The sequence below is a fragment of the Quercus lobata genome, chromosome 3 (genome assembly GCF_001633185.2).
Source record: "Quercus lobata isolate SW786 chromosome 3, ValleyOak3.0 Primary Assembly, whole genome shotgun sequence".
Lineage (NCBI taxonomy): Eukaryota > Viridiplantae > Streptophyta > Magnoliopsida > Fagales > Fagaceae > Quercus > Quercus lobata.
Genome location: NC_044906.1, coordinates 72,714,665 through 72,737,637, shown reverse-complemented (window position 1 = coordinate 72,737,637; position 22,973 = coordinate 72,714,665). Strand labels below are relative to the sequence as shown.

General features: G+C 38.0%; 1 long non-coding RNA gene across 1 annotated transcript; it reads right to left on the bottom strand.

The window, feature by feature from the left end:
• Nucleotides 1–7,025: 7,025 nt before the first annotated feature.
• Nucleotides 7,026–8,846, bottom strand: LOC115982506. The gene is made up of 5 exons (XR_004089640.1): nt 8,733–8,846; nt 8,491–8,655; nt 8,173–8,348; nt 7,803–7,898; nt 7,026–7,423 (listed from the first exon to the last, which is right to left on the bottom strand). It is a non-coding gene; the product is annotated as an uncharacterized LOC115982506 (long non-coding RNA).
• Between the last annotated feature and the right edge of the window lie 14,127 nt (nt 8,847–22,973).

Sequence of the window (22,973 nt, the reverse complement as noted above, 5' to 3'; positions counted from 1 at the left end):
ATAATTAAGGTTGTGGGGTGTGTATTCTCTGGGAAAAAGAAAAAGGTTTTGAGGGTGCGCATCCCCTGCCCATCTCACCCTAAAATCCATATTTTTCATGTTTCCTGTCTTTTTATGTAAGCTCCCTAATAAGTGGGCTGCCATCTCTTTCAAGCTTAAAACACACTAACATCCCCCATCATGTGTAATCCCATCCAACAACCTTGATATTAGTGTAGACCTTAGTGCCGTAAGCATGCAGAATAGATGAAATTACCAGAACAGGGGTTTCCTAAGATTCAAACATAAGACTGAAGATATGCAAAAGCTACCATGTTTTGGAATTGAAAAAAAAAAAGAGAAAATATGGAATTGAGGATTGCTTTTCCAACCACCAACTTCTCAAAAATCCCTCTTGAGATATTTTTTCACATAAAGAGGGCCTGCCACAGAGTTTCTGGCTCCTCGATATAAATCATAAACAGAGTCTACCACAGTTTCAAGTGCGTGTGCATGTGGTGGATCGCACCCTCGCTTCTTTTAGCAGTCCTGGCCATTGATTGCAAACCAGTTCCATTGACCAAAACAGGAAAAGAGTGTCTCTAACAAATTTGAGTTTTTTTCTCTTTTGGCCTGTGACTTAGTAGTAACATACGGAATCAAGTAGATTAATATATCAAATTTTCACAGAATTTTTAAACTAATCAAGTTAATCATAACAATTAAAGTAAGTAGTAATCAATTTCAAAGGGGCTTAGAATGCTTTATATGTGAATAAGTGTGTGAATAATGGTGCCTGATAGTCGTCAACAAATGGGATACCATACCAAATAAAAATTAGCAGATTGCGACATACTATGAGCAAGATGTTAGGGAGAAAGTTCGTGTTCTTGATTGGGCACCTATTGTTTATTCAACTGCAATAGCTGGTCATAATGTTGATAAGTATGTTCAACTGAACCATAAAAGAATATCTTTTGTTTCATAACTACAGTCCAGTTGCATTCTTTACCAAATTCTATCCTTCCTCTACACTTCTAATTGTCTCTAAGAAAATTCTTTAGGATTAATTTTACTTCCCCACCTAGCTACTCTAGGTTGGAGGGTAGGTCCTGGTGGGGAAGTTATAGATACCTTTCCATACACTGTATATGATACCTGAGCATCTTAGCATAGTGAGTCCTAGGCTATACAGTAATCGCATTTATGCTAAGTGCAGGATCATTGTTGCTGCTAGGGCTGTCCAGGCAAACCGAGAACCCGCCGGAACCGACCAACCCGACCGGAACCGACCCGTCACGACCGAACTGACACCTCCGACGGGTCGGTGATGGGTCCCAAACTTCAGAACCCGACTTCGGCGGGTCGAGTGGCGGCTTTCGTCCTCAAAAACCCGAGCTACCCGACCCGCCCGACAGAACCTCAAAGAAGGCCGAAATCCGGCGACGATCTGCGCTTCTCAGCTCCGATCCGGCCACGTTTGGCCTTCCTTTACTCAGATCTACTCAAATCCTCACTTAGATATGCTTAAATCCGGAGAAGCTAGCCCAGATCTACTCAAACTCGGCCAAACTCCGGTAAGCCCGACTGTAACTCGGCCAAATCTCAGCCATATTTCCATAGATCCGGCGAGTTATCGGCCAAATCTCGTTAGATTCGGCCAGATCTGACGAGATCCGGCCAGATTTCGGCCAAAATCCGGCGATATCGGAAAACCCGAAACCGACCGATTCTCACCCGAAAACCGATACGACCCGACCCGGTTGATCTGAAACGTTATTCGGGTCGGTTGCGGGTAGAAATATTCCCCACCCGATAAGGTCGGGTCGAGTCCGGGTTGGGCACAAACCCGACCCGGCCCGACCCGTGGACAGCCCTAGTTGCTGCTAGTACAGTTGAAAAGGAGAGGTCAAGAAGGCTTAGCACTTCCATATTAAATCAAGTCGTACATGAATCACTAGCTTTCAAATCACCTCCAAGGACCCGAGGTCGCAAGAGAGGACGTGTTTTTTACTGCACTCAGGTAATACAATATATATCTATATATATATATACATATTGGTGGTAGTCTGTGTATCATGGGTGTTTTGATGCATTTTGTCAGTGATGCATTATCATAGTTTTTGAGAAAAGATTCAATTTAGAACAAATTCATTATGTTATTATGTTAGATAGAGCTGCAGTATTTATAACATACAATACTGGACAAAAGTATGCGGTTTTAGTTCGAGTTTTACTAGATCTAAAGATGTTGAAATTTTAGGGACCCACTCCCTCTTTGAATATGTCCATGAAAGGAGTAGTAACAATGAGGATTTTAAGTTGGATTTGTGGCAACACTAGGATTGTGAGAAAGCAGTGGCGGAGACACATATTTTTGAGTGGGTCGAATTGCACCCACTGAATTATTATTATTATTTTGTGGGGTCAATTGTGAGAACCTCTGAAAAAAGATTAGATCCTATTGCAATTCTAAAAGTGGTCCTAAAAGATAAAACTCATTTAAGTATTGGCAGGTTTAGTTACATTTTTTATTAGTTTAGTGCAAAGTTTATGTTGGGTTGTTAATTTAAAAAATTGAAATTAAATTCTTAAAAGTGTTGAAGTTGCTATTTTTGAATTATTTATGGATAAATTTCTCAAGAGAAAACCAATATCAAAACAAATGCTACTTGCCCAAGAAAGTAGTAGTCACATTAACTGAACGAAATTGTTCAAAGTAAAACCATCCATCTTAAAGTTGACTTGGAAAATCTTCTTGTATATCTTGGGCTATAGGCTAAAATTTTAGAATGCCATCCAAATTATTGTGATGAAGTTAAAAGGGCATATCTACAAAAGGGTCCTTATTAACCTCATGACTGCAACTTTCCACGAAGGAAAATTGGATTTTTTTTTCATTGATATTCAATAGTGCTTGGTTTGATGAGTATCGAAATTGGTTGTAGTATAGTTAACAAACACCTTTTTGTTTTTCTTTTAAGCTGAATATTATCAAATCCATGTATTTATTTACTTATTTTATTTAAGACCCATGTGAAAAAATTCCTAGCTGCAGCTATGTGAGAATGTGAGGGTGGCATTGATGCGGGAGATGAAAGAGAATTATTATTTAATATTATTTATGTTTGCAAGTCAATTGTATTTTTATGTTTTAGGTCCTAGTAGTTTATTGGGCTTTTAGTATTTTAATTTAGAAGTAAGGTTATTTTTGTAATAAGGCAATTAGGGTTTCCTAGCTAGCAAGGGTATTTTTGTAATAAGGCAATTAGGGTTTCCTAGCCAATTAGAACTAGGGTTTAGTAATCCTTTATAAGCAACCTATTGTACTCCTTGAGGAGATAGTTGATATTTTGATGAATGAAAACAATGGTCGTTTGGTCTTTCTTTGGTTTGGTTTTCTGCTGGGTCTGACTAGAAGGATCCAGAGGTTTTATTTTTACAGGTGCCTTTTCTGGATCAGCAGTTTCAACGTGTGCTTCTAGATCTTCTCCATACTTAGGGCAGTTCTTGTTTGTCCTCATATGTCCAAGCTGACCACATGCCCCATAAACAAAACTCTCTCTTGCAGATTTCTTCTCCTTAAAAACCTTCACTTTATCTCCCGATATTTTGATTTTCTTACTGACTAGACCAACACTTGTGATGTCATTCTTTTTCGTTAAAGCTTTCACCTTTCCATACTTGCCTTTTTTCGCAATAACATTTTCTACCTCCTTCATATCTTTATTAAATATCTCTTTGGAAGAATAGGACCCATCAGGTTGGGCAGTACTGACAATTTGCTTGATTCGATTTGTGTTCTCAAAACCAAAACTTGGTTGCAAGCCCAAAGCCAGCCCTGTTTCCTCCCTCACAACTTTAGTCTTTTTCTTCTTCCTCCTCTCAGCCTCATCATCTTCCATGAGTAACCTGCATAATTCGGTAGCTTCAACGGCTTCATCTTCATTTTCCTCTTCCGCCTGAGCTATGGATGGGCGCCTTCTCATTTTGAGCCCCTTAACACCATCTGCTTTGTCATGCTTTGACTCATAGTTACCTACTTCTTCCTCACATTCCTCTGCATCAAGAAGATTCTCTAAATCCCCAGCAAATGAATCAAGATCACTATTTCCTTCAGAGTCACTCTCATTTTCACGATCTAAGGCAGAAAGACTCTGAACTTGTCGTTCCCAAATCTCCTGACACTTCTCCCTTGTCTGCTGTTGCAGTTGAAGAAATGGCATTCGCTGGCCACGCGCATACTTGCTGATAGTTGTGGGATCAATCTGTATCCCCGATGCAGCTTGCTCACTTGAAAGTTTGCGTATCATAGCAATACGGTGCCACCTAGTCAGTTTCGCAATCTCCTCCTCACAAACATCAAACTTCAGAAGAACCTCTTGTGCTTTGCAGTATTTGATAATTCAACTATTCTTTTAGTCTTCCGGAACTCAAAACTAGGACTTCCATGCTGATTGACCTGGTCCAGGTCAATAATTTCTTTGGGTCGTTTGATTATGATTTTCTTCTGAGGCTGTTCTCTATCTGTTTCTGTAGGTGGCTGTATCACGATAGAGCGTTTATGAGATTCCAGCTAATCTCTTACTATATTTGCTGGTGGTCGTATTTTGATAGAGGGTTTAGGGGTCTCTGCATCTTTAGGTTTCATCTTGTTGAGAATTATTATTTTATTAACCTTAACAGCTGACTTCCCAGTTTCAGGATTGGGAGTGACTGGTTGGTCTGAACTTAGTGCTGCTTCAACAGCAAGATTATCAGAAAACTTATCGATGGAACCACACTTGAACTTCACTGGAAGAACTTTTGCCTTCAAACTAGATTTTTCAGCCTCAGGAGTTTCCCCGCTTGGTGCTGACTCCAAGCAAGGCCTAGGTGCTGACTCCTAGGTCATATCTTTTATTTTTCCATTATTTCAATTTTGTTTTGGTTGTCCTGCGTCAGGCATCAATTGAAGATAGAATATGGAGGAGAATTGTCTGAGGTGGTTAGATATGTGCAATGAAGGTGTAGGAATGAACTAATACAAGTGTATAATATTAATCTGGAAAAAGACAAGGAAAAAATGAAGGTAAAAAAAAAATAAAAAATTAATGACAATTAAAGAGGTAACTGACAACATGGTCGTACATAGAATTAGAAGGCATAAAAGGATTTATGTAGCCAATCTCAATTCCTCGGGATTACAGCTTAGTTTTCGAAGAATTGGAATTTGGAAATGATGTGGATAATAAGGGCAGGGCAGGGCAGCATAAAACTTTTTTTTTTTTCTTGCATGAGGGTCAATGATAATGGAATGGGTTAGAATTCATTGAATTTGTGGTTCTTGTAAGTTTTTTATTTGGGTTTTAGTTTTTGGTGAATAATGTGTTGTGAAGAACTTAACTAGTTTGATTGTGTGGGTGCTGTGACTTGTGAGGTTGTGTTGGTGATTTTGGAACTTAGTGTAGCTAAGTTTAATTGAAGTTTCTCTATCTTGGACTGGGAAAAAAAAATCCTATTGCTTTTAGTCATGAAATTTACTTGTTCTAAGGCATTTTGAACTAGTTTATATTATACAATATGATTTGAACATAGTTTTATTGTACTGATACTATGTTTTAAATACATGGTTTTTGTAGCTGTGGCCATTAGCAATGTGGCTGAGAGTGTTTACTTTTCTTGCATGAGGGTCAATGATAATGGGAATGGGTTAGAATTTGTTGAATTTGTAGTTCACGTAAACTTTTTTATTTTGTTGGGTAGTCGGTATTGAGTTTTATTGTGTTGATTACATGTTCTGAGGCATTTCAAACAAGTTTATTCTATATGTTATGATTCTAACATGGTTTTACTTTATTGTACTTATTGTATGTTGTAAATACATGGTTTTTATAGCTATGGCCATTTAGTAATGTGATTGAGACTATGATTTCTTGCATGAGGGTAAATGATAACGAGAATGGTTTAGAATTTTTTAAATTTGTAGTTCTCATAAGCTATGTTTATTTTGTTGATGGTTGTCAAGGTGGTGGTATTGGGTTTTTTTGTGTTGAATGCAAATATTTAATTGTTTTATCTTGTTTTCCTGGTAGGGTATATATCCCCATTACTACTGGAAAGATCCCAGAGCATATGAAATGTCCCGAGTGTCCACGAGTCATGGAGGCCTATATTAGTTTCAAGTGTTGCCACATTGACGGTGCTATGAATGGACTGCATTACATCCCTACCTCTCTTTCTGCTAGCTTGTATTGCTACTAAATAATGTTATTATGTTTAAGACTTGTCTTTTTATGCTAATATAGTGTTTAAGATTTTTTTGGTTAGTAACCAGTGCCACTAGGTGGGTGTGTCTTTGAGACTTGAGTAATGCTTCGAAAAAAAACATCTTTATTAATTTGGTTATTGATGCCCACATTTGTGGGGTGCATCTTTATATAACGTCAAATATTGACATTGCAATAATGAAGGCATCTTTATTTATGACTGCTTGCTAGCAATTTTTTTTTAATAATCTTTTTTTAGGTTAAAAGATGAACTTTGTAGAGATAATTCAGAACAGACATTCTGAAAAAAGTAGGCAGATTAGTACCAAGCTCGGGGTACCAATCTGCCTATTTTGAAAATTGGCAGGTTGGTACCCGAGCTTGGTGGACTCGGGTACCAATCTGCCTAATTTTGAAAACTCTCAGATTTTGTACTCTGGGGCTCCACAGATAGGTCCCTTTCCTGCCAAGGATTTCTTCACAAATAGCTGAGAATTTCAATCGAGCAAGAGTATGCCCTGAACTACGCTCTAGATGTACATCTTTAACTTCTTTGGTGAATATAGTAGCCATATTAAAAATCAATGGATTGCATTGTTTCTTTGCAATGGTTATTGTGTGAACAGGCAACTGTTCAGAAATGGATTTTATTTGTTATTACGAATGTGACCGTAATTATTATCATCATCACAGCTTGATTCAATAAGCGATAAAAATAGAGAAATATATCAAATACAAATCTACCACAATATTAGTCTTGAAGAGCAATCATATTATTTTTTGTATCAAACTTGAGATCCTGGCTTAGTTTGACATTACGCAACATTGTACAGCAGCATAAAATCATGTCTTTGTTTTGGTAGTACTAAAAAGGATATAAATCCAATCACCCATTAAAATGCTTTCAAGCCATTCAAGATTAGAGTAGTATGATAAGAAAAAGGACATCAAAGGCAAGGCCCACTAATAATGATAGCCATGCCGTAAAAGGAAACTATAACAATATCAGTAGTTAGATGACCAGTTGGCAGCACTTCCAACTCTTGGCATGCCGATAGCTTCCCTCTTAGACTCTTCATCCACGGTGAAAGTTACACCACACACCTGACCAGAACTGTCCACCCTTGGCACAGGCTTCACCTCATTGAGGGGGTGTTCATAACTCCTCAAGCCTCCAGATGATGTGAATAAGCATCCTTTGGAAAACAACAGAAACAGATAAATCAGCAAGGTAGTAGTCATGCTCATGAAGTAATATCTAACAAATAGGAAATGCTAGGAAATGCACTTATGAATAATGTAAGCTACAGATAGAACTAGATTATCAAAGACAGAATGATCTCATCATAGGGGTAAAGCAAAAATGATATGGCTGTGAACATATTCTAGCACATGGAAACTATTGTTGGTTGCAATTGCAATATAATTTCAGTAGGTTGAGAAATAAGCAAAAAAGAACCTTTTCCAAAAAAAATAAAAAGTAGCAGAGTATCCAGATTTATGTTGCATTTTGCGGTAATGTCAAGAATAAGAAGAAGAAAGTAAGTTGATGCCTGAATCTGAAAAGATCCATACCTCAGGAGCCATCCAACGGTATGTTCCAGTTTCAGCTGTCATCACTCCAGATTGAGTCTGCACTCTGGCAACCCCAAAATCAGCAACCTTAACGATCTGTTCAGAAAGGTCTAGGATTTTAGGACAAATAAACCGAGCATATTGCTACAATTTATCATTCTACGATTTGAAAGAAAACCCAGGAATACAGATGGCATTTACTAGAATGACAAAATATCACAAAGGATAAAGGGAGAGGTGGGGGGGCAATAATGGAGTATCACAACCAAATAAGATATGCTTCAAAAGTAGATTCTATAAACACAAAAGAATAAAAAATGTTAATTGACAGACAAAATCAACCATGTGCAGATTTATAAAATACTCTTACTTCGTTTTCATCCATCAGAAGATTGGCAGTCTTGAGGTCCCTGTGGATTATATTTTTTTGGTGCAAATTTCTCATTCCCTTGGAAACATCAATTGCTACTTTGAGCAGAGATGGAAGCTTAAATACACCCCTATGTTTATGCAGAAAGTCGTATACACTCCCTCTAGAAATGAATTCTGATAAAACACAAACATTAAGAATAAAAAATTGAAATCAGTAAGCCAAGTCATCTTACAAATATTAATAAGAAATACTTGATACATTTTATAGAAGAAGAGGAGGTTTTGTGTGTCAATTTCATCAAGAAAAAGAGATCACCTATTAACACTGTCAATCATGAGCTCTAGAAGATAAAAAATGAGAGCCTTGATTATACATTCATAGATCTTAAAGATTCTCGTGGATTTACTAGTCACAATGCACAGGTTTGGAGGCTGTGTACATGCACCTATGAATTGCACGACATTCTTGTGATGGACTTTCCTGCAAACTAAGATATGTCATTACAAGAAAAGGAGGAAACTTCCAAAAGAAAGATGCAAGCAGAGACCAGAAACTACCTCAAAAATAGAAAGACAAGTCAAATACCATCCACTGAGACAATCTTCTACTTTTATCACTTCCTCAGGCTAAGCTCTCCCACACCTCCAAACTAGATTAAGGATTTTCTGTTCTTTTTATTTAAAAAACAAAAATTGTTTTAGCCCCAAGGGGGAAAGTAGAAATTTCAAATCAGGCTTTAGTAACCCTTCATATATATAGCCTACTAAAGGACTACAAGAGAACAGTTGATACAAAATCTTACAGTGCAATTGCTACAAAAGAATATGGTACAATACAAAAACATATAATAATAATAATAATAATAATAAATTGAATGTGCAGCACTCGCAAAACATAGGATACAAGGGAATATTTATTGACGCCTATAAACTTCATAGAATTGATAGGTCAGTCTTGCACACATAGAATTGATAGGTCTGGTCCTGAACGATTCAATGATGGGATCAGCCTAAGGGATTGGCTTAAACCTGGGCATAGTAAACTAAACAAAGCTGAAAGTGTGCTTATATTCATTTAGTACACTCATGTAGAACACTGAAAGTCTTTCCCTTAATAGAAAATAAAAAACCTAAAAGACAAGCACAACTAGACCAACATTCTAGTAATCACCGAAAAATATATATTAACTAACTAACTAAATTGATCAAAACCCAGAATCAAATTATGCATAAAAATCACAAATTTACAAACAAAAATACCCACAAGCTGAACATGCAAGCTGAGCGAGACATACCTTGTGAGAGGGAGATCGAGAGCGTGAGCAACAGCGCAAGAGGGAGACCGAGAGGGAGACGGCGACGGAGAATGAGGCAGATTGTGAGATTGAGAGGGAGAATGAGAGTATTTGCGAGATTGAGAGGAAGAATGAGAGTATTTGTGTGGAAATAGCTTTAGATTGAGAGAGGGAGATAGCAAGATTGAGAGGTTTCGTGTTTGTGGGTATGTTTTGCTCTGTTCTGGGTTGGGTATTGTGGGTAACAGATGGTTTCAGTGTGGGGTAATAGGAGACATGACTGAGCAGTACTCGAGCTTCATGAGCTCGGGTACCAAGTTTATTTTTTAAATTCAGATGCCAACGTCAGGTGCCACGCTGGAACAGAAAAATGGGGTACTCAAGCTCACCAAGCTCGAGTACCACAAAAAGTGGTACTTTCCTATATATTTCCCAAACAGTGTTTCGGGCCTAAATATTTCAAAAATTAATGCTAATGGGCCATTTTGGCCGAATTGAACTCCTCAACACTATGTTTCATCTTATGCAGATTCCAATTTGGAAAGGCGTGCGATTTCTATTCCATACCTCGTAAAGCCTTTTGGGTGAAGTAGCTTCTTGTGCTCCGATTGGCATTAAAATCAAACTGCTTTTGACGAAGATAAGGGGACTTATTAGGTGTTTCCTAACTGTTGAAATGGAAAGGGACAATCAAAAGCATCATAGCAGAGAGAAGAGCAATGACCAAACACAAGTGGCAGAGTCAATCTGGGCTAGCAAGGAGTTGTTGGAAGTGATTGAATCGGTGCCATATTGTGAACAATTCATCCATTGCTTTGAAGAGATGATGCCACGTGGCTTAGGAGGCAGTTAGTGATTGAGCTACACGTGTAATGCTTAGATAGGATCCTTCTTGTAACTGATTTTCCCTCCAAAATAGGGAGTTAGTTTTTCTGTTTTTCCTTTGCTTGCTTAGACAATGTATATATAGAATTAGGTGCTATATATTACTTAGTTGCTTGTATTCATTTTTCTCAAAATCAATAATATCTGAGAGTTGTATTTAGAGAAACTTCTACTAGAAGTTTTACATGGTATCAGAGCATAGAAGCTTGAAAAGCTCAACAATGGCGTCTCCTGAAGCAAGCAACCATTCTGATCCTTCTAATAATCAGTCTGCACAATCAGGCTTGAATTCTAACACTGAGTCTATCCCCTCCAATCCTTTCTTCCTCAGTTCTAGTGAGAATCCAGGCAATATTTTGGTTACTCAACCACTACTTGGAATGCAGAACTATCATTCTTCGTCTAGAGCAATGGTTTTAGCTCTCACTGCCAAGAAAAAATTGGATTTGTGAATGGCAAAATTTCAATGCCAGATCTTCATTCACCTCTATATGAGGATTGGCAAACTGCAACACCGTGGTTCTATCTTGGTTGATCAACTCAATGCACATAGATGTCTCCAGCAGCATTATGTACTGCAAAACAGCGAGAGATGTTGATTGAATTGAAGAACCTTTTCTCTCAGGGCAATGGTCCCAAGATCTACAATCTGCAGAGGGAGATCTCTCATATCTCTCAAAATTAGATGTCTGTCACATTTTATTTCACTAGATTCAAGAGGCTTTGGGATCAATTGCTCAATTATGAGCCTCTTCCAGAGTGTTCTTATGGAGCTATAAAGACTCTAAGTGCTTCACATGACAAAGCTTATGTCATGAGGTTCGTAATGGGACTCAATGAGAACTTTGAGACTATTCAAAGTCAGATTCTCATGTTTGAGCCTCTCCCTTCAATTAGAAAGGTGTATGCTTTGGTCCTTCAAGAGGAATCACACAAGAATCTTGGACATGGAAGTTCTTTTTCACCACAACCTGATTCAGTTGCCATGTATGCTAATTCTAAAGGCAATTATGTGAACAAAGAAAGCAACAAGAAGGAGAGACCCTTGTGCACTCATTGCAACACGCTTGGGCACACTATAGATAAGTGCTATAAATTGCATGGGTATCCACCTGGATACAAGCCCAAAGGAAGGTCAAATGCCAATGCAAATCAAGTTTCTTCTCAATTTTCTTCCAACCAAGGCATTGTTGTTGAGAATTCTTCAACTACATCTACTCAATATCCTATTTCTAAGGCTCAATGTGAGCATTTACTAGCTTTTCTTAGCACTGGAACAGGTCTTGGTGATGGTCATCATGCTGCCAATGTAAGCTTAGGTGATGGAGTTCCTGGTATGGTTTCTGGGGGATCTGGTGTCACTGCTACTGCTGGTATGGGCACATCTTGGGCACACCATAGATAAGTGCTATTGCCCCTATCATTAGTGCCTTTTCCACAATCACACATATTTTGTGTTTTGGTCGATATGAAAAGACGAGTGTTACGTCCACAACATTTTCAGAATAAATCATAGATGTTAAGTTGTTATTAGTTCAAATTTGAATTTACAACTTAAATTACTTTTTTGCCCAGCTTTAACAATCAATAACAACCTACCACTTAGAATTTGTTGTGAAAGTGTTATGAAAATATTGTAAACATAGCATTTCTTATATGAAAAGGGTGGTTAGAAAATAGAGGAAAATGTGATTATTTACTGCTAGGTAAAAGTCCCTAAATTTTATCAATATTTTTTTTTGGGTCCTTAAAACTTTAAAAAGTTCTTTTTTCATTCTAAAATTTTGTAAATAATTTTTTCAATAGTTTATAAACCAAAATAGGGATTGAAAAAAGAATTTTTTTAATAATTTAGGGATGAAAAACAACTTTCGGTAAATATTTTTCAAAATATGTTGGAGACAAAGTTCAATACAGTAGTACACTATTATTATTAAGAAAAACAAATCAAAAGGGGAAAGATGCCTAACTTTAGAATAATCAACCATTAATCAAAAGGAAAAGGTAAAATATTGTTCTCAAAAGGAAAAAGGGAGAAGACCGTACCTGAGAAGTGGAAGAATCTAGCTCAAAGGAAGAAAAATGCATAAAAAGAATAGTAGAATGGGAAAGAAGAAGAAGAAGAAGTTTGAAAAGCTTCCTTGGAAAACCAAAACCGCAGGAAGCTCAAGAGTTTTCTTGAAAAAAGTGCCACTACTAACCAATCAGAATGTGATACGTGGCCACGACACGCACAACTTCATCATGTCGCAATAAATGCAAAGAAAAAGGAATGTCAAAAGCCACGATTGACAAAATATGACCCTTCATATTCCTATGATTGTCATCACACATAATTATGATCACGGAATAAGGGGGTCGCTGATGAACCAAGTAATTCCTTTCGTCTAGACAACCCACACTAGACAAAGAAAAGCACCATTAAACGGACATTTAATTGGAAGCCGTTACACACCAATAAATTCAGGAGATATGGCTATTGGAGGAGACATCAGGTTGCCTCATTAAGTCACCAGAAGGCATTACGAGAGGGCATTCAAGCCACCATTGAATACCACCAACAACTAGAAGGGAAAAACCCTGTATAAACAAACACTAGACTCCTACAAAAGGTACACACACATATATTCTATTCTGATACAAAGAAAGGCTTGCATACCATCATTATCTTTGCTCATTTTTACTCTATCTTCATCTGATTTTATCAGGGCCGGTCCAAGATAATTTGAAGCATAAGGGGAAAATTTTAAAGAGGTTTTTTTATATCTAAATATCACTTAAATGATATTTATTTTATTTTTATAATATAATTTATTTTATTTCAAATCTATTTTTAATTCTTACTAATTAATAAGACTAATTCATCCAAAGTGAGCTAGTGATACTTATTATGTAGGTTTCACAAACTGACGAGTCATCAATAAATAAAAGTTATTCAAAACATTCATTTATTATATTGTTTGATCAGTTTGTAAGTTTTTTGTCGTAAAATTTGTATTAGCTATAAATATTACTATAAAAAGCTTACAAACTTATGTGACATTTTAAGAAAAGAATAAATGAATATTGAATTATTTATTGTGATTGGATATATCAATTTATAAGACCTATATGACAAAAAAAATGTGCAAGTTGCACACTCTTTTTTTTATTAAAAAAAAAAAAAAAACCTTACTAGCCCCATTCTAATTTGGGGGCCTTTCTATGTTAGGGGCCTTAGGCCATGGCCTAGGCCTAGGGCCTGCCCTGGACTTTATCATCGGAGGTTAGGTGGCTGGCACTACATCGGTGACCAATCGAGTAGAGTCCCATCTCCTGATCTTGTGCAGGGTTTCCTGAACTAACAACAACGCACTCCGTCTAGACGAATATAAGTAGCAGACGATTTTGGCATCATCAATAATCTTATTTTATTTTGCCCTAATAGGGGTATAGTAGAACTACCCTTGCGTATAACTTCTTATGTTACTTACATACTAATCATGCAATACAACAAGTTTGTCATTTGCGCAATTAGTGTGTCCTCTAATGCACGACCAAAGTCGGTGCTTTACTTTTTATACGTGAAAAGATGCCTTTAATTAAGGCACCGGAAGTTAAGTCAAGTCTCCTTCCTTTCCCCAAATGCACGGTCAGTTTAGTTGTCCTTCTCCACTAAAATACATTAGATGACCAAGAAAATCCTCCCCCAAAATACACGGCCAATTTGTCAAGAAAACAATTGAGAGCACACCAAACATCATAAAATAACTTCTTATTGACAAATGACAAGTAGAGGGACGAATTAAGGCAATGGAAATGACCCATGAGTGCCAATCATGCTTGAGAAGGTGCCAGTTAGTCCTTCTCCACTAATATACATTACATGACCAAGAAAGTCCTCCCCCAAAATACACGGCCAATTAGTCATATGCCCCTAAAGGCCAATTTGTCAAGAAAACAAAGTCTACTCTAGCCAATCAAGCTAGAGAAAATAAAATCAAAAGCATACAACAGATTAGTGCCTTTTCCACAATCACACGTACGTATTTTGTGTTTTGGTCAGTATGAAAAGACGAGTGTTACGTCCATAACATTTTCATAACAAATCATAGGTGGTAATTTTTTATTGGTTCTAATTTAAATCTATAACTTAAATTACTTTTTTGCTCACCTATAATAAATAATAACAATTTACCACTTAAGATTTGTTGTGAAAGTGTTATGAAAATATTGTAAACCTAGCATTTCTCGTATGAAAAGGGTGGTTTGAAAATATATAGAGAGGAAAATGTGATTATTTACTTCTGGGTAAAAGTCCCTAAATTTTATTAAAATTTCTTTTTTGGTCCTTAAACTTTAAAAAGTTCTTTTTTCATTCTAAAATTTTGTAAATAATTTTTTCAATAGTTTATAAACCAAAATAGGGATGAAAAAAATATTTTTTTTAATAATTTAGAAATGAAAAACAAACTTTCAGTAAATATTTTTCAGTATATGTTGGAGAAAAAGTTCAATACAGTAATACATTATTATTATTATATTATTATTATTATTTAAAGAATGATCTAACTATCTTTTACTTACAAAATCATTACTCAACTCTCTCAAAAAATGCTTCCAAATGTAGTTGATAAAGAGAGAGACTCATGTAAATGATGACGAACTTAAGGTGTATACATCAATCGTAATTAATCCGTGTCCCGTATGTGTATTCTACTAGTACTAGTTGTCTCCTTCTCCCCTCTGTGTGTGTGTTAAAATAATTAGTATTTTTTTAAAAAATAGTTGGTTAATCCCACATTAAAAAATGAGTATGAGTTAAAGAGGTTTAAAGTTTGTACTATGTATCCAAGAGTAAGACCCTTTTGGATATACACCACAGTTAGTTTTTTTAAAACTTTTTTCCTTCTACCCATGTATGTGAAAATACTTAGTATTCTAAAATAAAAAATAAAATAAAATAAAAAACTAGTACTAGTTGTCTAGTATCCACAAACATAGAGTTCTCACGTGCATGGTTATGTCATGTATTTCTATCAACAAAATGAATGTTGATAATGCTAAGGCCTTATTCGCATACTTCCCTTATTTTGTGGAAAACAATCAAAACATGATTAATTGCAATTATTTTATTTTATATAGAATCTAATATCTTATCTAATATTAGTGGAATTTTGTGCAGGGGCTATAGCAATAAGGCTATGAATGGATTGAATATTCAACTCCATTTAACACGCTCCATTGGCTCTTTCTTACACTTCAACTAACTCCTCAATTGTCTATGGAGAATTTGTAGTCTTATCTTATTACTTTAACTAACTCCTCAATTAAGTTACGGAGAATTTGCAGTCTCATCTTATTTTCATGGTTCAACAATTATAATCAATCATCCAATTAATGTTGACCTTAGTCCTGAATATTCAATTTTACACTACGTACGTTTATTTTGATGTAAATATTTCTTGAATGTATTTTCACTATTTTCAGGTATAATAATAATAATGAATTTTCAGTTAGCTATATTATATTTTGTGAAATTCATAGTAGATTTTGGTATTGCGGATTTGTTGTACTATGGATTTGAGTTATTAATGTTAAATTTTGTGAGATTATTGTTTGTAAAATGTTGGAATGGTGATTTTTTTTTCATGGATTTTTTTTTTTTTAATTTCAACATGAAAATATGATTTTTTAAAAAAGTTTCATATAAACAAAATATTTGAAAATATTTTTCAAGGCATTTTCAAATATGTAATTAAATCACTAGAAAAAAAAAAATTGTTTCCTTGAAAATATATATATTTTTAAAAAATTTTACTTTGAAATAAATTTCAATCTCAATAACAAATTATGATGCTTGAACAAGTCAGTCCTTCTCATTTCCCACTAATGCAGCATGACCCACTTAGTCATTCCCCATAACACACGGCCAGTTACTTGCACCCTAATGGTTAGTTAGTCAACAGAACAATTGAAAGCAAATCAACATAAATAATTAAGAAAGTAAAAAGGTAGAACAATTAAGTCAATTTTGCCTAGCCTTGCACTTCTTTTACTCTTCTCTCTTTCTTCACCTCTTCTATTTAGTTTCTTTTTCTCTAAATTTTAAAGTGGCCGAGGAAAAAGTGCAAAAAGAAGCAAAGAACACCTTTTGGATTTGGATTAGTTTTAAGCAGATCTCTTGTTATATTAATTTTCTATTATTGATCCATGAGATTTAAGAATTGTACAATTTGACCCCTATATCTCAATTCCATTAACTACAATTGACAGAAAATAATCATGTGTTGTGTAAATAGCTATCAGGGGAAGAACCAACTCGCCGTGTATTTGAGGGAAGGACTGACTTGGTCATACATTAGTGGGGAAGGACTAAATTGGCCGTGTATTTGGGTAAAGGAGACTTGACTCAGACTTGGTCATGCATTAGAGAGGACTAAATTGGCAGTGGCCTAAGAAATGGAAAGCAAGAATTATGCGCTACATCATCATTATGAGCTCTTTATTGAACTAACTGGCCGTGTCCTAATGTTCTAAAGTCATTTTCTAAAAATGTTAGACAAGAGAGTCATGATTATTAAACTCTTGGAGGGTCTATATTGTAATCATTGTACTCTAACTTATTCACCGATGGATTGATTCGGCTTAAAGGGCCGTGGAGATATTTTTTCGCTGAGCTCTTCTGTTTTTTCTTCGATAACACATCGCAGTGTTATCTTGTATTTGCATCTCTTCCCTTACTCCTTGTGTTTTATACTTAATTGTTAGTTATGTATGCCGATGCACTAGGTAATTGTCCCGGTTAATTGCACACTAACATACTCCTATCCTGCATCTAGTTGAGTAGACTAAAAGCAATTAAGCCATAATTTTAGAATTGGGGGTCTAAACTTGCTCTAGTATTTTTACTAACAAGCTTTCACACATTATACATTAATGACAAAAATAAGTGATTAAGTGGTTAACAAATACAAAACTAGAGCTCATAAAGTAATCTTTCTTTAATTTATTTTTTATTTTTTATTTTCTTATTTTTTTTCACTATTTCATTCTCCTCCTCTTTAACTGAGCTCAAACCCTCCTAAAAAAAATCGCTCACTTAGTTCTCTTATCTTCTTTCCATATAGCCCTTAAAGTTGGATAAAGGATATTTTGTATCCCACATACGTAATCGCCTTCTCATAGAGGGGTAAACCCAATAAGAGTGATATCCACTCCTATAAGATACATTTCATACTCTCTCCTTAAGTAGGGTCAAAACCCATATTTTCATCAACAACAGAAATTTGGTCGGAAGAATGAGTGTCCTAGAGCATTGATTAAGGTTGAATTTTATAATGTAATCTGTAAGGACGCGATTCGTGGCGGACCGTAACAGTGTCGGGTTCGCACGTAAAAAAGGCCCCTAACAATATCATTTGTAGAGCGTGGGTTTGGAAGGCTAGGCTTTGATCGACAGGCGGTGGGTTTTCGCGGTGTTCGTACGAGTTTAAGTTTTCCTTCACCCCTGGAGTCTTTCTCCTGGAGGTGGGCTGGGAGGCTCTGGTTTTTGGCCATTTTTCCCAACCCCCTCTATAGATTACTTACTCTTCCTTTTATACTAGCTCGCGTCCACTGTCCTTCGTCCACGCGTAGGGTTAAACTTTCTAAGATTGATACTTGTCCCATCAGTCCATACTCAAAGTCGTTAGGGATGGTTGTAAAAGCCAAAGAATGCGGCTCTGTCAGGTTCAGAGCATTAAATGGCAGTAACAGCAGCTTTCCCTTGATATTTTAGATCTTTCTTCCAAGTTTCAGTCCTATACCGTCTTTACCCTTATTTCTTTTTGGGGGGACTTTGGGTCTGCCGAGGACTGAGCTGTCCTCGGCGGTATCCAAAGGCTATTTTGTCGAGCTTGGGCCATAACCCTCCTCGGCTTGGGCCTCTGGATTCTCCCCGGGTAGATGGGCCTGGCCCATAGATCATTTGGGCCCCACAATAGCCCCTCAAAACCCGGCTGTCCAACCTCTTGGTTGGAAAAGGGGGTTTTGGTGATGTCCAACCTCGTCCTACGGCCCAATCAATTTGGCCTATTAATAATGCTGGCGGCTCTTCATCTGTCCAAGAAATGCACCGGTCTATGAGACGGTTTTTTGATTTCGCGCTTGACGCGTTCTTATCGTTTGGGTATCCAAAACGCGCTTTTAATGACCACTATTTACGAGACTACTTTAATTCGGCGGTTTGTTTTGATGGGGTGGAGAAACGGAACCGGCATGTTTGTGTTGGCAGATTCCTTTGGAGATCTGAACCTATTAAATGTCTCCCGCTCCACCCTCTGTATAAGAAGGAAGGGAGGAGGTTATTGTTTTTGTAAAGAATTCCTTTTCATCCTTCTGAGATTTGAAATACTTGGCCTCCCCTAGGGTTCATTTTTCCCACTGGTTCACAAACTAAATCGTGATACACTTTACCATAACAACGAGTGATGCAGGAGCCAAACCCCTCCCATAAACGCCATGTTCTAATAAAGCTCATTATGGCTCGATCGGGACAGGGATGGCGAAGACTCAAAATCAACCTCATCCTTCTTTCAGTCAAAATCCGAAGCAGGGACTCGTCACGTCAAACTTTTGGCGTGACCGAGTCGAGAACACCCATTATCAGTACCAACCGCTCTCCTATGAGCATACCTAGTATGGCTCCAGTGTGTTGGGAGTCAGAATCGAGGCAGGGACTAAGTGTCTCTACTTCTTCCTCTCTTCCTTCACTGGTGCTATCCTCCGTCTCCCTTTCTTAGTCTTCCCAGCACCAGTTCCATCCTGGTGCTTTCAATTCTCCCTCTTTTGCTCCTTTTTCTTTCTTTTCATCTCTTCTCTCTTCTTCTCCTCCTTCTTTACTCATGTCCTCCATCTTCTTCGTTCATCTCCTCCATCTTCTTCATTGATTTCTTCCTTACTATTTCCTTCTCCTTCATTTTTTTTTTTTTCAAAGAAGATTCTTATCGTAATATGAGCAGTATTGAGGCAGAGATTGGAGAGACTTTGAAGACGAGTTTAAAAGACGCCTGACAGTTTACTTATCTGTACTACGGATGTAATTAGTTGCTTAGGCAGTTCATATTTTGTATAGGCTCGTTTGAGCCCCTCTTTGTACGTTGTAATAATTTTTCGTATTTAATAAAAGTTGTTGTTATTTTATTTCGCATGTTTTGTCTCTATGCCTTCTTTTTTTTTTTTTTAAATTTATAAACGCTGTTCGGCACAATAATATAGCATCTAAATCAATGAAGACTAAGACCAAAATACTTGATAATAAAAAGATGTCGCCATAACTTTAATAGAAACGCTTGGCACAATAAGGCCGACCAGTGAAAAGTAATACTTACCCCGTGCTAGCCGAGGAGTAAAACGAAGGTTTGATGCCGTGTGAGGAATAACCATTTGAAGATATATCACCCACCAAATGAACAGCCTTCTTATACGACTAAATGCTGGGGCGTTTCACCACCTTCCTTCCAACTTTATTGGTTTTAACCTTTTAGGGTGTTTAAGCCGTGGATGAAGTGACCTGATGCTTTTATCAAGTAACCCATCTTACGAAATTCAAACTTTTTCTTATCCAAGTATTTGGTTTCCCCATTGGCTTGGGTCCGAGGACCATGCAAGGCCTTGGTTCTGTCCAGAACTTGTAATTTTTTCCTTTTTGTACTTGGTTTCCCCATAGGCTTGAGTCCGAGGACCATGCAAGGCCTTGGTTCTGTCCAAAACTTGTAATTTTTCCCTTTTTGTACTTGGTTTCCCCATAGGCTTGAGTCCGAGGACCATGCAAGGCCTTGGTTCTGTCCCTGGGCCCATATGCCGAACGGGCCTGGGCCGCGAATTTACTGGGCCCACAAATTAAGAGGTATTTCCGTAGTCTTTGATCACGCGGTACTTTTTGGCGTCCCAGTGTTCGAGGTGCGCCTTTTCGAGACTCCTTTAGCCTCAGGGTTGCAGACGACGTTGGAAATCGAGCCAGAGACGCTTTGTCTGTAGCGTTCCTTGGGACGCTGCGTGAATTAAATGCCACCGGTTTACTTCTGGGTATAAATGGGATAGAGGATCACTTCACTTGCACATGACCTCTCTTGTTCCCTTCAGAACCATATTTCTTCCATATCCGCGATCTCTCTTTCTAGTGCCACTGCCTCAAAGCAAGATGTTTGAGGCGTGGATGGGGATGAAAGGTCTCCGCACGCTCCAAAGGCACCGAATCCTCAAGGTGATATGGTATGGACAAGGATGGCACAGATTCAAGCCAGTCCTCCGTCTTGACAGGAGGAAGATGGTATTCCTCTTTCTTTTAGTCAAAATCCGAAGCAGGTTCTAGTCATGCCAGATTTTTGGTAGGTCAGAAAAAGGAATTTCCGCGATCAGCGCCGTCTGCCTTGTAGCAGGCAAATTTTTGCGGGGGCTCCCCAACTTCCGGCTCCCTGCACCTTTTCTGTAGATGGTGTTAGCCTGAGGTCAGGTTCCCTGCACCTTTTCTCCACCGGTGCAGGCCCCAAGTTGGGTTCTTTTGCTGCCTGAGATATGGGCGTGCAAAAGCATTGAGGAGGAATAAGGTCTCGAGGCAGTAGCCAACTTCTCCTCTGTGCTACCTCCTCGGCTTTATCTTCACTCTCTTATATTTTTCGTTACGTACGTAGTTAGCTTCAATGTAGGCTTTGTTTCAGCTTTTCATTGTATACTGTACTGTTCCTTTGTCTTAATAAAATATGTGTCTATTTCTCTATACATATCTTTCTTCCCCGTAACAACTACTTTATGCATGAATATTAAATATAAGCTTGCCCTTAATGATATTCCAGGCAGAAAAACGCCTTAACACAGATTCCTACTAGTTTAAACTTTCAAATATTATCAAGCATAACAAGGTTAATCATCAATAAATTGAACTCTTGGAACTAACCGGGATAACCGCTGAGCGCTGCGCGATGCATGCTAGAGCGATGTCCGAGAACGATAAACTCTAAGTAATTCGTCCGAGAGGGTAGCCGAGTAGCGAGGGACTTTGGTTGTGCTTTTGGGTAATACGCTGCGCCGTATCGCATCAACCCCTTTGATACTGGGGATCAGAGGGTAGACCGAGGAATCCGCGCAATCAAGGTATTAACCCATCCGTCAACGCGGAGTTCTTCTCGGATGTATTTTGAGGTTTATATGCCATTTTTTTTTTTTTTTTTTTTTTTTTTTTTTTTTTTTTTATAGTTGGTTCCTCATCCAGGTAGTTGATTTTCCCATAGGCTTGAGTCCGAGGACTATGCAATGCCTTGGTTCTGTCCAAAACCTAGTTTTCCTCATCAGGTAGTTGGTTTCCCCATCTTGAGTCCGTGGACATACAATGCCTTGGTTCTGTCCAAAACCTAGTTTTCCATCATCCAAGTAGTTGGTTTTCCCCATAGGCTTGAGTCCGTGGACCATACAATGCCTGGTTCTGTCCAAAACCTAGTTTTCCATCATCCAAGTAGTTGGTTTCCCAGGCTTGAGTCCGTGGACCATACAATGCCCTGGTTCTGTCCAAAAACCTAGTTTTCCATCATCCAAGTAGTTGGTTTCCCCATGGCTTGAGCCGTGGACCATACAATGCCCTGGTTCTGTCCAAAACTTAGTTTCCATCATCCAAGTAGTTGGTTTCCCCATAGGCTTGAGTCCGTGGACCATACAATGCCCTGGTTCTGTCCAAAACCTAGTTTTCCATCATCCAAGTAGTTGGTTTCCCCATAGGCTTGAGTCCGTGGACCATACAATGCCTGGTTCTGTCCAAAACCTAGTTTTCCATCATCCAAGTAGTTGGTTTCCCCATAGGCTTGAGTCCGTGGACCATACAATGCCCTGGTTCTGTCTAAAACCTAGTTTTCTCTTTGTGTGGGATCTTGGCTTTAGGGGAGTTAGCTCCTCAACCAAGCCCCTAGAGTTTATCCATACGATTAACGCTATCAAGTGCCTAGTTTGCTCTTTACGGGAGACCTTGGCTTTAAGGGAGTTAGCTCCTCAGCCAAGCCCCTAGTCAAGAAACGTAGCCCCTAGCAGAACTTTATACTAGAACTCTATAACCAACGGTTAGAAATAACGAAGAAACTCTATCGACCCACATCCTATACCAACACACAAGCCTTTCCCACAGACGGCGCCAATTGTAAGGACGCGATTCGTGGCGGACCGTAACAGTGTCGGGTTCGCACGTAAAAAGGCCCCTAACAATATCATTTGTAGAGCGTGGGTTTGGAAGGCTAGGCCTTGATCGACAGGCGGTGGGTTTTCGCGGTGTTCGTACGAGTTTAAGTTTTCCTTCACCCCTGGAGTCTTTCTCCTGGAGGTGGGCTGGGAGGCTCTGGTTTTTGGCCATTTTTCCCAACCCCCTCTATAGATTACTTACTTTTCCTTTTATACTAGCTCGCGTCCACTGTCCTTCGTCCACGCGTAGGGTTAAACTTTCCAAGATTGATACTTGTCCCATCAGTCCATACTCAAAGTCGTTAGGGATGGTTGTAAAAGCCAAATAATGCGGCTCTGTCAGGTTCAGAGTATTAAATGGCAGTAACAGCAGCTTTCCCTGGATATTTTAGATCTTTCTTCCAAGTTTCAGTCCTATACCGTCTTTACCCTTATTTCT